Source organism: Sebastes umbrosus, chromosome 22, assembly GCF_015220745.1.
Source record: "Sebastes umbrosus isolate fSebUmb1 chromosome 22, fSebUmb1.pri, whole genome shotgun sequence".
NCBI lineage: Eukaryota > Metazoa > Chordata > Actinopteri > Perciformes > Sebastidae > Sebastes > Sebastes umbrosus.
In genome coordinates, this window is record NC_051290.1 from 23,951,857 (window position 1) to 23,968,330 (window position 16,474).

General features: G+C 40.7%; 1 protein-coding gene across 1 annotated transcript in view; it reads left to right on the plus strand.

The window, feature by feature from the left end:
* The first annotated feature begins 3,733 nt into the window (after positions 1-3,733).
* The window catches only part of htr2cl1 (5-hydroxytryptamine (serotonin) receptor 2C, G protein-coupled-like 1), a 242,005-nt gene continuing 229,264 nt past the window's right edge, over positions 3,734-16,474 (plus strand). Inside the window, exons 1-2 of the mRNA XM_037758286.1 lie at positions 3,734-3,973; positions 6,693-6,849. The gene's annotated coding sequence lies outside the window, so the exon portion shown is untranslated. The remainder of the gene's footprint in view (positions 3,974-6,692; positions 6,850-16,474) is intronic.

The following is a 16,474-nucleotide window of genomic DNA, read 5'->3' on the forward strand; positions in this document are numbered from 1 at the left end:
GTCTCATTTTCTGAAATGTTTTGACTTCAAAGCAGCATCTACCAGTGTCTCCCATCTCATCATGTCCGTCCTCTGGAGATAAAACTCCTCAGAGCAGCTGTTCTGGATGCAGCATTTCTGGGTATTCTTATAAAAACTAGTAGTATAATTTTAAGCTACCAAGGTAAAGTTATTTCATGCAGTTTTGGATGTAAGACACGTCTCAGAGTCACTGACATTAGAAAAATCCTTTTATAATTCATTTATCTTTTCTTACCTTTCGTAGTACTACAGACGTTTCTTCTGATTATAAATTACAAGTAAAGTAATACACTGATTTTTAAGCTCTGTCTCTTTACTGTCTTTACCTTTGGCAACAAGACTGTATTGATTTTTCTCATAACTTACTGTTCCAAATGGAGTAGAAGCTCAGTATGTAATATAAAATGAGACTTCTGCAGTGGCTGTATCTATATATATCTTGTTTTTTAGTTTGTCGTTTAGGTTTAAAATAATAGTATATATGGTGTGATTGTCTGCATGTCCTCAGTAGTGAGACACCAGCTGCTTAAAACAGCAATAAATAATGTATGTACTCTGTAATATCCTGGGGTTTGTATGTATGAAATAAATACAATAGGAGTACAGTATGTGACAGAGACAGAGGGACTTTATTATCCTAGAGGAAGCCAGTGCAGTGTGATGTATTATACAGCATGTGTTTGACATACTCTCCTGCTGCTTGACTTATTATTCTTTCCAGTAAGATGTTGACCATGGTTATGGGACAAATATAAGGTATGTGTGTTGTGAATTTTGCATAACTCATTGCAGAACTCATTGTGTGTAAAATTTTTGAACTTGTGATAACCCCTAAACTTTAAAATTGCATGAGGCCTATATGTTAGTGCCAAAGATAATAACCTGATCCGTGGCATTGTAAAACGATGATGTATACATGTGTCGGTGCTATGTATTAAAGGTCCCATATCATGCTCATTTTCAGGTTCATACTTGTATTTTATGTTTCTACTAGAACATGTTTACATGCTGTAATGTTCAAAAAACTCATTATTATCCTCGTACCGTCTGTCTGAATATGCCTGTATTCACCCTCTGACTAAAACACACTGTTTTAGTGCATTTCAATGGAATTGCAATGGAATTGCAATGGAATTGCGTTGCTAGTCAACAGTTTGGGTCTATGTTTACTTCCTGTCAGCTGGTTATTCACATACACTGCAACAGGAAATAAACTGGGACACATTTAGAATGTTTACGTTTAAAACCGTATAAAGGTCCAAATATTGTATATTAGTGACATCACAAATTGACAGAAATCCTAACGGCTTGTTTCAAACACAATTTCTGAATACGGGCTGTGTGTATTTCTCCGTATATTGAAGGTTTTGATAGTTTAACAGTATTTATAAGGCACTTAAACCTGCTTTATAATATAAAAGACATGAAAATCTCACTTTTTACAATATGGGACCTTTAAAACCAAATGTGTTTCTGATAAAGAGCTATCAAACATAATGCCAACATTTTGATCTGCATCCAGTTTTCAGACAAATCAACTGAAGTAAAGCTCTGCACCGTTTGACACCGTTTACCTGAAGTTCTGTGCAACAGGGCTGATGGAGTAAAGCCTCAATGTAAAACCATATAATGCTGCGATGCACCGCCTGCTTTAGACACATGTAGTAATGAGGTGAATGTCATTACAGGCCTAAAGTGTGTCACATAATGTAAGGTAACAGGATAAACAGTTGAACCGAAGCAGCGTGACAAAGGGTTTAAGACGCAGCATTTGATCCGTGGCGGTGGGTAGACAGTAAAACACGTCAGTGCACAGAGTGAGACATGGAGGGGAAGGTGGCTGAACACTGAGAGAGTTAAGAAAGCAAATCCTCTTTTCCTCTTCATGGCTGTGTGTGTGTTTAATGTACAGTATAAATAGAGGGATTCACTGCTGAAGGATGATTCATTTAAGGCTAAAGGGATGGGGGGCTAACTCTTTTCCAAATTGACAGTATTACAGTTCATTGTTCAAGTGTGTGTGTGTTCTCGTACAACTATCTTTGTGGGGACACATTTGAGTTTTAGATCTTGTGAGGACATTTTTAGACGGCGAGGGCATTTTGGCTAACACTCACTTCATTAAAGGTTGTCTCCATCTACGTTCTTTTCTGGGGTTTTCAAATGGAAACACCCACTCAGCTGTTAGCAAAAAGCAGTGGTGTAGTTTGCCACAGTGAGCTAATCAATCAGGTTCTGAATAATGTGAACGCTAACACTAGCTGAATCAATGTTAGCTGTGCTATGTTTAGAAATAAGTGAAAGGGTTAGTTCAGATTATTTTAAGTGGGGTTGTATGTATACTTCTGTGTTCTGCATGGTAAAATGATTGTTTTAGTGAATGGAGTCTGGTGGCTTTGAAGAGAGCGATATAACACCTTCAGTTCCCCGTCAGAAAGGCCTGTCTGCTGGCGAGGTAAAGCGGCTGGGAATGGGAGCCGCAGCGAAATGTATTTTAAACACCTAAATAAAATCTATATGAGTTTAATGTCAGTAAAGCGCTAAATCTAGAATATTTTCACAGCTTTACCTCGCCATCACACAACCTTTTCTGACGAAGAACTGAAGCTGTTATATCGCTGTCTTCAAAGCCACCAGACTCCATTTACAAAAAACAGTTATTTTATCTTGCACAACACAGGAGTAGCTGATCTACCGCTGCATCCATACATTGCTTTGCTCTCATGCTGATACTCCTGTCTGCTTCTCCAAACTGGGAGCACGTCGACCACCATCTAAGTTACTGTGGGTACATCTCATGGGGACGGTGTTTACGGTGAAATCCAGACATGCCCTGTCAGGAAATGGGGTGGAGGAACTCCATATATATATATATATATATATAGCAACGTCATCATGCAGAAATCTACGTCAGGTCACTTGGGAAAGTTTTTAAGATTGGGAAAATAGCATTTTGATGCAAAAACATGTGTACTTTGCCCAAAAAGTGAATGTTCAAATACATGAGGAACATTGCTGTGAAGCTACAGAAAGATATAAAAACATTTGATTGATAATAATAATAATATTGTGAAAAAGGCCTATGGTCAAACACAGTCTGTACACGCTCACACAGTCCTTGGAAGAAAAGTAAGTGCGAGTGAGTGTGTCTGTTGTGCAGGCAGAGCCAATATCTTAAGCCTTGGTTTTCAGGATTAAGATTTGAAATAAGTGTAGGTTAGGCTGAGGGTTGGGTTGAGGCATTATGATGGTCAAGGGCTAATAACAATAAATAAAGTAGGTGGACGACCATGTGCCATGGAGAGCCAACAGTCTCTTTCCAGTCAGAGACTCCGTGCACTAATTAGTACTCCTTTAAGTGAGGAGGGGAAGAACTCACCAGTGAGTTTCTTGCGGGGGTGATAGAAAGAAAACCTGCAGACTTTTTCTTCTCCATGGCACATTGTTGGCCACCCCTGAAATACCTAAAAACAAACCTTCTATTTTTTTGAAGTGACCGTAAAAGAATTGTCAAGCCAAATATAAACATTTAAAGAGGATCTATTATGCTTAGAAATAAACCATTACCAAGTCTCAGTATCATTTATAAAATAATTGTTCTCTCCTCTTTGGAAAAAGTCCATTATTTAAATCCTGATTAAAATGCCTCAACAGCGCCCCTGCAGGGCAGAGGGGATAAAGCAGCCTGTGTGTGGGAAGTGGTTGTGGCATCGTGGGGGGGTAAGAGAGGTCCAGCACCCTCTGTCCTCCCTTGGGGCAGGACATCTTCTATCAACTCAATGCGTTTCATTTTTTTCATGCTTGTCTGTGATTGGCCAAGACACGTCAAATGACGCTCCAAGGGAGGTTAACCTCCCTTAGCTGGTTACCAATCAACAACCAGCAGACTACACGATTGACAGAGGGTTGGTCCAATGAGGATGTCCAGATGTCCTCTTCAGTCTCTACTGCTGTATGTATATGATAAACTGGCAGTAAACTATCAGACAGCAGCTTATCAGGAAATGAATTATAACGTGTAAAATGTGAACTCCTTTTAAACACATAACAAAACAGATTCTATTTATTGAGGCCTGTTTACTGAGCCGTAGCTAGCTACTAGTGTTAGCTAACGCTGCAGTTAGCTTGTTGTAGCAGCCCTGAAGAACCCGGTGCAGCAGTCTGTCGCGCCACTAGAAGCCTCTCTGTAAACCCGTACAGCAGCGCATTGGACCGCTGGCTGTATGCCACTATGGTCCCGCTGTGGGTCAGTCCGGACAGCTGACGAGGGTCAGGGATATCTGGGGCGCACGGCAGCGGCAGGAGTCGCACCCCCTGATGGAGAGAGCTCCGCTTGCCGCTCGGGCCTCGCTGTCAGCTGTCCGGGCTGGACCCACAGCGTAGCTACCGAGACGTGCGGCGGCACGACGTGCTGCTCTGGATCCCGGTGTGGGCAACGGCAACGGACTGCTGTACGGCCAGTTTACAGACAGGCTTCTAGTGACACATCACGCACACAATGCTTATTCCCAAACTGAAGCTGCAGTGATTGTTTTTCTTATAAGTCATTGTTTTACTGCTTAGTTTTCTGTTTTACATGAGAAAGTAGAGATAAGTAACAAAGGCAACTAGTGTGGTAATACTAATAATAATTTATATAATACTTGTCAAACTTAAAGCTTTAGTAGGTGAGATTGGAGCAAATATGATTAAAAAAAGTTATTTTTATAAAGCGATCGCTATATCCTGAGACAGGTAATCTGAAAACAGTCATGTTCCTCTGTGTCCTCTGTGTCCTCCCTTGTCCTCCAGTGCTCCTAACGGCATCTGCAAGATTTCACAAACCGGAGGAAAACAAGCAGTCAGAGCTGATCTGAGTTCTGCTGTCCATCTGCCATCTATGAGAGCTGGCTGTCAATCACTCTGAACTCCGACCAAACGGTCAAACTAGGCAGCGCTGATCAAATATGAATCAATATTCTGTTACGTTAATGTCTATTTCTCCCCTCACATGTTCTCAGAATCATCTTGTAGTGCACGGTTTAGCTGTAAAATGAGAACGTTTGTGAAGCCGCCGCCATTGTGAAATCTGGTGAAGGAACGCCAAGTACTGGTCACATGACCGGAGCACAGCCAATAGGAACGCTCTCTCTCTGTAATGACCTGTGATTGGTCAAAGTCTCATGTCACAGCTAGATGTTCTAAAGCCTGAAAACAGAGCCATGAGGAGGAGCAGAAGTCTAGTTTTCTCTCAGAGCACTTGAATTACAATATGCTGAAAGGTTATTATGGGATTTTTGCCCAATGATGCCAAAAATATACTGACTACTGAAGCTTTAAACACAAAGTTCTTTCCAGATTAAAAGATACACAGAATAAAATGAAATCCCATGTAAGCCCCCACATATGATAAAATGAGGAACATGAGAGCACATATATCAAGCAGCACTGAGCTCATATAAAATGGAGTGCAAAGTGCAAAATATGAGAAATAACTTCATAAAATAACATGACGCCGTGGGTTGGTTTTCCTGTCCTCCCCAATGTTTGGAGTCACCAGCTCCACTGTTGGTGATGTGAGAGATTGTGTGTAGTTCACTGAGCGGTTTCACACTAAACTAAATGATACTACGACAAACTGCCACTTCTTGACTTACAAAATGATCTTTTAAATTGACAAACATCATATTAGTGATTCATGGCGTCATTCAAATGGGATCAGAACATTATTTGTCCCTGGCCTTACATATTTTTTCCGAAATAAAGTCCCATGGGGTCCACCTGAAGGGAGGGGAAACCTAACCCTTCTCTATGAGAAAAGTAAAGCGTTTTTTGATTATTAAATCACGTACACATGTTCTAGTAGAAACCCAAAATACAAGTATGAACCTGAAAATAAGCATTATATGTCCTCTTTAAGGAAATGAAAAAATAATAAATAATGACACATAGATGAACTTCAGGCTTTCTACACTACAGAGTTGCCTCGACTCTGTATGGAACCAGCAAAGCTGCTGCTGCAGCTCTAATCTGCAGGTGACACCATCTAGAATATACTCCAGCAGCATAAATAAATATAGAACAAGAAGCATCCCAAATATTGCCTCTGGCTACTTTGCATCTTGTTTGAATTTCCACACCGCAGAGGGACTTTTGTAATTCAAAATTTACAGGAGCTTGTTTGAATTTCGAACATTGTTGAGGCGTCACAATGTGCGGCACCACCAGGAATCAACTTGTGGTCGGTGAAGCAAGTCGGAGTCTCTCTCTCTCTCTCTCTCTCTCTCTCTCTCTCTCTCTCTCTCTCTCTCTCTCTCTCTCTCTCTCTCTCTCTCTCCCTTCATCCTCTCGGCTCCAGTCTGGAGTCCCGTATCCTGTATCGTTGTTTCTCTCCGCGCTCTGGTCTCCGGTGTTCTAACTTTCCCTAAAGGTCGCGGATCTTTCAGCATCCTAAAAAACACACACAAATAAACCATGTGTTTTTCTGTTGCCTGGAACTTCAAGAGGGATTTATTGTCTTCTGGTTTGGTGCAGGACGCGTCTCGGTGCGCACCGGACCAAAATGGACCGCAGGACGTGTCTGGTGCGGCCGCACCGGTCCTCTGCCGCCTTGTCCGAGACAAACTGAAGGAAATCCACATCGGAGACGGACAGAACCCGCACTCACTGTGCGTTTCCTTTTTCTCCTGTAGTACGTGCCTCCGCTCAGAAGACAGAACAGAATCATTCCTCAACCAGAAGAGAGGACATACTGTAGCCAGCGCTGCCAGACGAGAAGGATGGAGCTCTAAAGACACCACAGAGGGACAGCACAGACTGCAGGGACGCAGAAGGAACAGTCCTCGCGGGGTGAGTGAACCTGTGTCTGGTCCCAACACATCTCACATGTACTGGAAACAGGAGAAGATTTGGCGCGTCCTTCCATCAGCGGATGGAGGTCAGAGTTATTTGTGGAGACATTTGAGGGTGCAAGTTGGTGACAGCAGATAGCCTACAGAAGGATGAACACCTTTGGATCGGATGAAACTTTGCGGAAATTTGAGTCGTTAAAATGCAAATAAGAGCGGTTGTGAGGTTATAGGACGCGCTGATCAAGCAGCAGCAGCACTGACTGAGGTGAAGTGTGCAACATCATCATGAAGAAATATACAGAATAAGTGTAATAGTGGGAACTTGAGTGCAGCGTTAGATTTACAGGTGGATGCAGCAGCTGAGTTGTTGTGGGGATTGAATTGCGTTTTTATGCATCGCCACAAAAAAACGCCCTTATTTAGTGTCTGGTTCTGAGTTTCAAAATGTCTTTCCAATTGTTCCAAATCCTGTCCAGGTGGTGTACACGTAAATACTGTGAAGGGAAACGGATCCACATCCAGGTAGTATGTGAATGATTTGCGCTGGAAGCAATTAAAATGTACTCATAATTCCTTTTTGTCGCTTTGGTTTAAGAGTAGATTTTGAAATTTGGAGGCTCAATAATCGACTAGATGACTTGTTGAGATGCTGCAGAGTTTTCCAGAGGGTGTGTCCGGTTGTTTGAACGTGTGTTGCTGTCTGTGTTTCATTCAGAGAGGGTGTGGCCCCTCGCCTGTCCATCCCTGCTCTGCTCTGCTCCGCTCAAGGTTTTCTGCGCCTCGTCAGGGCTGGGGGGGGGGTGGGGGGGGGGATTCATTCAGCTGCAAATACCTGCACCAAACTGGGAATTAACTCATCTAGCTGTGTGTGTGTGTGTGCGTGCGTGTGCGTGTTTATTCAATGAGCGTCCCGCTAATCCACCTGTCTCCAGGGAGGATTAGAGCGCTTGGGGACATTTTTGCTCCTGTATTTTTTTTCTCTCTTTTTCCTCCTTTCAGCAACATAATCTGCGAGACAAAACGCTGATTCCTTCAGTTCCCCCCCAGAGATGAAGCCACAAGTGCCATTTATTCACCAGCAACATTTGGTGGGAGGTTTTTCATCCACAGCCTGGCTGTCTCTGCGCTCTCTCTGCGCTCTCTCTGCGCTCTCTCGGCCTGTTGTTGTTTTCAATCGTGCTTTTCATTATTTCCTGAAGAAAAATGACCACAACAACCTGAACCATAACTAATAAAGCAATATGTACATTTAATAATAGATAGTGACTGTTGATTGAAAAACAAAGTATTCAAAAACAAGGAACAAGAAAATAATAACAGTAATAATAATAATGATAATGATAATAATAATAAAAAATAAAGTGTTTACATAATAAATAAATACAAATAATAATAATAATAATAATAATAATAAATATAAAAAAGTTCAAATAATAAAATAAATACCAATAATAATAATAATAATTAAAATACATATAATCAATAAATACAAAATAAAATAAATAATAACAATAATAATAATAATAATAATAATAATAAAACATAAACTAATAAAAATTACACATAATTTAAATAAATAATTAGATTCACTGACCCGATTGTGTGTGGCTCTGCCTTGAGTGCAAATATTTTTAGTAGCCAATGCTGGTTGGCCACACTGATGGGATGTCAAACTCATGACATGCCAGCTTGGAGGCATGGTGTCACAACAATTAGTATGCTCATCAGGAAATATGTCACAAATCTGAAGCCGTTGAATTGAACACAGGACTCCAGGCAAATTTTGGACACCGTAAAATTGAAACTCATCTCTATTCTGGCCTCATAAATGAGCCCTAAAGCCTCGTTTGAATGCAAGATAAGACTCAGGTTTGTCATTTATTACCATAGCCTGGATGCCCTCCCTCTCCCTCTCTCTCTGTCTTTGTCTCTCGGCTCAGTTCAACCTCCCTTCCTCCATCTTCCTCTCACAGCCTCTTCAGATATCTCCAATTCAACATGCATTATTGGCATGAAACTTGTTTTCTCTCTCCATCTCTGTATTGCCGTCTTCTCTATGTCTTGTTGGTTTAGCATGGCTGTCATACTGCTGAGGGTTCAATTCCCATTTCACCAGAGGGTTTCCCTCCCCAACTCCAGTTCCATAGATCTGTTTTTTTTAGGAAACATGCTCTGATGCTCAGTGATTGGTATTCTCAACATGAACTGCAAATCTGTTGTTTTAGGCAGAGGTAGAATCATTTCATTCATGACGATCATGCTTACAAGCTTTCATCATGAATATCTGAAATGATTTAACAACAATCTCTCTTCCTCACAACCCTCATGGTTCATGTTCGTGTTGTCAGAACGGTCACGTGGGAAGACAGATGCTCACCAAATGGATAATGGTTCAAAACTGCAGGTTGATTTATAGTGGCTGTTTGTTTTTTCAGGCAAATGGAGAGGTTCATGTCCTGAGGGACTGAGATGTTAGATGAGACTAAAGAGACTAAACACACGCCAACCACAGACAGACAGACAGACAGCCACAGAGACCCAGATGGTCAGACATGTATACATTAACATGCACACAGTGATGTACTCCATTTAGCCTCAGGTTGCCCCTTTGAAAATGCCACATCTATCCATCCCACCCCTCATTAGATTTATAGAATGAATCACAGTGGATCAGCAGGCTTGACATATTGCCGCTAACTGGTTTTTTTTTCTCTCCCTAAATGAAAAAAAACAACCTAAAGGAAAGTCTCTGAATGGCTGCACAGGAAAGAACAATAACTGGAGAGGATGAGGTCAGAATGCCGGAATCCAGGAGGAGGAGGAGGGTGATTCAGGGAATGAAATGCGAATGTGTGGTGGGCCGACACGTTCTCACTCCCAATTCATCAAATACCGCCGCTAGGTCAGTGGCCCTATTAAACTAGGACGCTCTAGGTACCTTTTAGACTCAGATTTGGACATGGTGTGTCAAAATAAACTCCTGTGTTCACAGGAGACGTACAGTTTCCACTCGTTACATGCATAGTGTCTTTTCAAAATAAACTCCTGTGTTCACAGGAAACGTACAGTTTCTGCTCCTTACATGCATAGTATCTTTTCAAAATAAACTCCTATGCTTACAGGAAATTTACAGTTTCCGCTCGTTTCATGCATAGTGTCTTTTCAAAATAAACTCCTGTGTTGACAGGAAAGGTACTGTTTCCACTCGTTACATGCATAGTGTCTTTTCAAAATAAACTCCTATTTTTACAGGAAATGTACAGTTTCTGCTCGTTTCATGCATAGTGTCTTTTCAAAATAAACTCCTTTGTTCACAGGAAATGTACAGTTTATGCTCCTTACATGCATAGTGTCTTTTCAAAATAAACTCCTATTTTTACAGGAAATGTACAGTTTTCCGCTCGTTACATGCATAGTGTCTTTTCAAAATAAACTCCTGTGTTGACAGGAAAGGTACAGTTTACGCTCGTTACATGCATCATGTCTTTTCAAAATAAACCCCTTTGTTCACAGGAAACATACAGTTTCCCCTCGTTACATGCATAATGTATTTTCAAAATAAACTCCTATGCTTACAGGAAATGTACAATTTCCGCTCATTACATGCATAGTGTCTTTTCAAAATAAACTCCTGTGTTCACAGGAAACGTACGGTTTACGCTCGTTACATTCATAATGTCTTTTCAAGATAAACTCCTTTGTTCACAGGAAACATACAGTTTCTGCTCGTTACATGCATAATGTCTTTTCAAAATAAACTCCTATGCTTACAGGAAACATAGAATTAGAATTAGGTCAAGGTTTTGGTGTGGGGCTTGGATAGTGGTTCTCAAGGCATTGCTATTCTCCAAAGAACTTGTCAGATCCTAGACCAGAGTCTGAACCCCCTACCTGAACACCTTTCTGACATTAGGATTGGATGGGCTTTGGCCCACTGTTTCGGCCCACTGTTTGTGTAAAAGTAGACCGAGTATGACCTTCCCTCTCAAGATCTCTATTCATTCCTTACACAGCTACCTCTGTCAGTTTTAGTGTGGACAACCGAGTGCTGCACCATTCTGGACAGCTGTAAACACTCATGTCTGGAGGTGTGCAACACTTTGTGCAAACTAGTTTGTTTCAAACACACTCCGGCTTTCTCACTTTATTTTTCTCACATTCAATCATTTCTATCAATTACTCTTTGAAGCATTTCTGTTTAACATGTGTTCTCAGGATATTATTATATTGCTGATCTTTTCTTATCGGACCATGTTTGCTTGTTAATTGATAGCACAACATGCTGCGAGCGCTGGTATTGTTTCTCTGTTTGGGTCAGTAGTGTTTGGGACGAAGCCATGGTATCCTTGGGTTCGGATCCACTCCAGTGTTACTAGATGGGAAATGTTGAACTATGTTAGCAGAGGCTTAAAATTATCCTATTTTGAGGAAAAGTATCATGCTCGAGTCAAAACCACAAAAACAAATGTGTAATTTTACTAAATTAATTGAACAACCTTTTGACATGCCTACATCAGAGATCAGAGTGAGAAGAGATGCGTAAAACACAGACGTAGGATTCATCTGGAAGTGAGCGCAGACTAAAATCAACTACTAATTATAAGCGTCACAAAATGGTAAAATTATCTCACATCATGGCACTTTTCTCATTATTGATAGCACATCGTACAGAAGACAAAATTATCGTACAAATATGATAATTATTGTACACCTGGCTCCGCTGGTTGGCTCTGACTGTGCTCTTAATTCATTAACGTTGGGTTTAGGTGGGTTTTTCTCAGGTCCTTTTCAGATCGGGTCCAACATTTTGAACCCATGAAGACTTACAGTTGGGGAAAATAGTTAGTAACAAAACTAGCCAGGTTTATTGAGGTAACACCATGGGGAACATGGAGGTTTCCTTTAACCTTTGCACGACTACTGCTAGTTAGTTTTAAGGCACAAAATTCACAGCTCTCTCTACTATCTCATGAGTGAACCTGAGAGAAAGATAGGCGTCTTCATATTTTCGTGATAAGGATCAACTGTTCTTCTTTTTATCTCTGTCTGTCTGAATCCATCCTGCTATCCTGCATCTTGATTGCGTGAAAGCACTCTTGCATTGTTTCCATACAAATCAGATTCATTCAGCTTTAGCTCTCCTCCACACGTTTCCCCACAGTCATGCGTCCTCTGAAGTACAGAAGCATAAATTCCGGTGTGTTTGTGTGTGTGTGTTTGTGTGTGTGTGTGTGTGTGTGTGTGTGTGTGTGTGTGTGTGTGTGTGTGTGTGTGTGTGTGCGTGTGTGCGTGCGTGCTGTGTGTGTGTGTGTGTGTGTGTGTTTGTGTGTGTGCGCGTGTGTGCTCAGACACGATTGCAGCACTTGATTCAGTCATTCAGCAGAAGAGGATTTCATCTGGCTGAATTGCCTCAGTCTCTCCCGGCCCGAGACCCACGAGATTAAAGTGACAATCAGTCATGTGAAACAACAACAACCGCCGCCGCCTCCACCACCGCCCCCTCTCTGTAGACCTGCGACCTGTCTGGGGGGGGACCACTGATCGCAGGTCGGAGATTTAACCTCCAGTGTTGGAGTTGGCGGTAGACAAACCTCTTCTATTGCGAATCAATCCCTCTAGCTGCTGCTGCTTGAGTTGCTCTCCTCCCTCCTAATGGAAAGCAGAGGTAAATATAGAGGCTTCTTCAGTCTGATTACATCTCTCTCGTCATGGTGAGGGGATGGTTTTATGTGTGACTGTAGGATTTTTCCAGCTACGACTGCCTCCAAAAGGCTGACTGGAATTCTAAATGAGTAAAAAACAGACGTGACATACATCTTTAAAGTCTCTCAGCATGAATCTAAGGAACTCTCCCTCTGGCATATAAAAGTCATTTTGTACAGAAAACTCCAGTGCTCTCAAAATGTCTGTCTACCTGCTCCTTGTGCGTTCCCTTCTGATATTTAAAAGAAGAGGATCTCGGTTTATTCAAAGTATCTTGCTTTTGTGAGTCAGCTGAAACAATTCATCGCCTGCAGCGAAAAATGGATGAACTGCCGTGTGAAAGCAGTACTTAAGAGAATTGTTCAAAATGAGATGTCAGCTTGGTGGAAAATGAGACTACTTTTACTACATGTTGACTTTTAATTCAATTCAAAAGTTAAAATATCCAGGTGCTCTTGGCTGTTGGAGAAAAGTATGAGATGTAGTCATTTGTGCTCTTTAAATAGTGATCAGTGAACATCAGGCAATGATGTTCCTTTTCATTCTTTAGGAAATGGAAGCTGCCTGTAGAGTTTTGTAATGAAACTGACTACTTGTCAAATGAGATGGGCTGAAAGTGCTGGAATGGCTTTACCTAGTGCGGCAGCTGGATTCTCATGATAGACAGGTTGTTCTCATACACTGTTCAGAATTATACCTACGGAAAGTAATGCACTGTAATTCCCATGAAATCAATGTGTATTTAATCCACGTAAACGTGAACTAGTATAAAGAGTGACAAGAGTAGGGAGTAGGTCGGGGAGGATGGGTGGGTCAAAAAACACCAGACTTCACCCAGACTGGTCCAGGAGACCGACTGTATGCATGAACACGGGTAGCTGGACATTAGTAGAACACATAAAAAATGAGGAATAACTTTTTGTAAGATATCATGCAAACCATTGTATGAGGATACGTTGCACGATATCACACGGGTTCACAAGATCACATGAAATCCATCTTGTCAGGCTTCAAGTAATGCGTTTGTGTCTGGACCAATCAGCATCCTGTGAGGAGCTGCTGGCAGCTACAGGCGTAGTTTAGGTGTGTGTGATTCGCCACAGAGAAGCGAGTGATTGTTCTAAACATCAATCGCGGCTCTGAAGAGGTTAGCGTAGATGCTGCAATAAAGCATCAGTTACATCCGAACTGGAGAGTATTTCCTCTAGGGGCTGCCCCTCTTTGTTTGTCTAATTGGTCGTTTTGGTCTAGCCGACGAAGATTTCTTCAATCAATTAGCTGTTTTTTTATGCTTATTTCCAAGAAATGATGAGCACATCTCTGGTAAAACACCAGATTTAAAGTGGTGCTTTTGTGTGATTCTTTGTGGAGAATCTCAGTTCACAGATCCGTCGATTTAATCAAACTTATCAATTAATTTCTTTGATCGAGGACATACCTAATTTCTACATGAAAGAGAAGCAAAGTTATGACACTTTTCTCGATGGAAACATGTTTTCACTCTTCTCCCGACTGGCTTCTGCAAGAGTTTGATTGACAGATGGTCTAATCAATTACCTGCAAGTGTTCTTCTTAAAAGTGCCGACCCTTTTCCAAACAGTTTTCAATGACAGATTCTGAGATGGTTCTGTGTAAACAAACCATCCGCCGTCTCAGTTAGGGATGGATTTCCTGCTGTATGAAGCCATTAAACTTCAGGTTGGAGGTAGATTTATCGGATCCAGAGGGGGATTTATAGGACTGAGATTGGCTTTGTCTGGTTGAATGTGTCCAGGATGGTTCAGGATGATTGAAATAAATGGATGGAAGATGGAATTATGGAAGGATAGATTAATGATTAATGATTTATAGAGTGAACATTGACATAGAGATCCACCATCTGTTACTGCAAAGACAGTAACGTCCATTTGTACATTCAAAAAGCCTTCAATCAAGGTTCAGTCATGCTAGACTTTTAACCAGATCGAATGGCCAAAACAAACTGTTTTAGGGACAGGAGGAAGTATCACGGTTATTTCCTGGGCTATTGGAGGTATTTTCTATGTAGAATGCATCCTACATACTCTGGTTGTATCATTGATTTGCTGTGTTGTTGTACAGCCAACTCGGCCCTTTTTCACCTGCAAGGGGTTTTCCTTTCTTGTGATCCTTTCCAAGGCGTTTTTTTCTTATTAATATTTTATTGCTTCAGTTTTTGTGCCCACCTGGCGGATGGCATCCTTTGACTAATGATATTATACTGTATTTATCCTGTATCAACTGAGTAAAACAATTTCTTCTTCTTGACTGCATATAAAGGATTTCAATTTGTATATTTCGCAAAACACATCAAAGGTTTCCAAATTAAATGTTTTCTACAGCCTTTTGTAGATGAAGAGAATTTAAAAAAGGTGATTTTTTTAAACGTTTCCTCCTGGTAACAGAGTAGAAGTGAGGCGAGAATGCTGTACATCAAAACCTGATTAAAGTGACTGACTTTATAGCTCTTCTTTCTCTTTACCTTGATCCTTCTACTTCACCCTTTTCTTTTATCCCAAGTCACCCCCGTATTCTTAGCTGTTATCAAACTTGTTCACCCTTTCGCGTCAGCGCAGTGCACTTTCATGATTCTTGAAGAGTTACAGCTGAATATTCGTAACGCTACAAATAAAAGGCTCTGTGAATGCTGTGAAGACCTCAGGCTGCAGGAACACTAACGCCGGGTATCTACAGTACATACCGTCTCATTTTAACCTTGTATCAGAGACCTTGAGTGGGCTTTATACTCTTTAAACCTCTTGAGATCTGAAAGGGTTTATCTGTGTGAGAGAACAGTAAATATGTGGCAGCATGATTAGGAAAGTTGAATCAAGGGAATAGAGAGAGCGAGAAGAAAGAGAAAGAGAAAATTAAAGAATAAGTGGAGGAGTAGGGAAGGTATCAGAAGAGTAAGACGAGGAAAAAAACACAATTTCATTGAGGATACAGAGAAAACAAAAGAGAACAAATAGTTTGTGACTCTGCGTGTTGACCTTTTGATTTGTTGATGATGTACAGCTGGCTCTCAATCTGACAATTAAAATCACAAGGTCAAAAGGCACAGTTGTAATCCACTATAATCCCAATCTCCAATCTCTATGTATAGATGGAATTACCCAAGTGGCTTTGCCCAGTAGAGTTGGGTCCATTTCCAGTCCGGTGTATGAGCTTAAACCGGTTTGATATTTTGCCAAACCGGCATTTGTCATCATGACATGTTTCTGGCAAATAAAATGGTAGTCTAAATCAGCAGCCTGTGCCGACGGCGTCACGATGCTTGTTTACTAGAAAGTTTACATGTATGTGTTTTTTGGGGTGACAAGACGAGGACATGGCAGAGTTAATCTCAAAGAAACTAAAACTGTGCCAATATGGCAGAATTTTTTATATGAAGCGATTGAGTTACGTGTTTGCTCCTTTTCTAGAATTTAAATATATAAAAATAGAGAAAATCATAAGAAAATAGTAAACAAGAATAATATAATGACAGTGCAAATAATACTGTTGAAAATAAGATATATGCAAATAATGTAAATGCATGCATTTATACAATGCAAGAATAGTGTAAAATAAGAATATTAGTTTAAATGTGCTGTATAAATAAATGCAGTGTTGATGCCGGAGTAAACGGGATTATTGCACAGCTGGAATTATTGCACTAAATTATTGCACTGTTAAGCCAGTAATTGCACAGTTGAAGATATAATAAATTATGGGGATATAGCTCCTGATAGGGGTAACAAGTTATAAATATGTATATATGATATACACAATCTAATAAACATGTCTACCGTTCTCTAGACGAGACAAGGGTATATTTGATCCTAAATACAATCTGTTGACTTTATGTTGTTGACGTCTGTATGACAATAAAGCAGAATAAATTAAATGTCTGTCTTAGT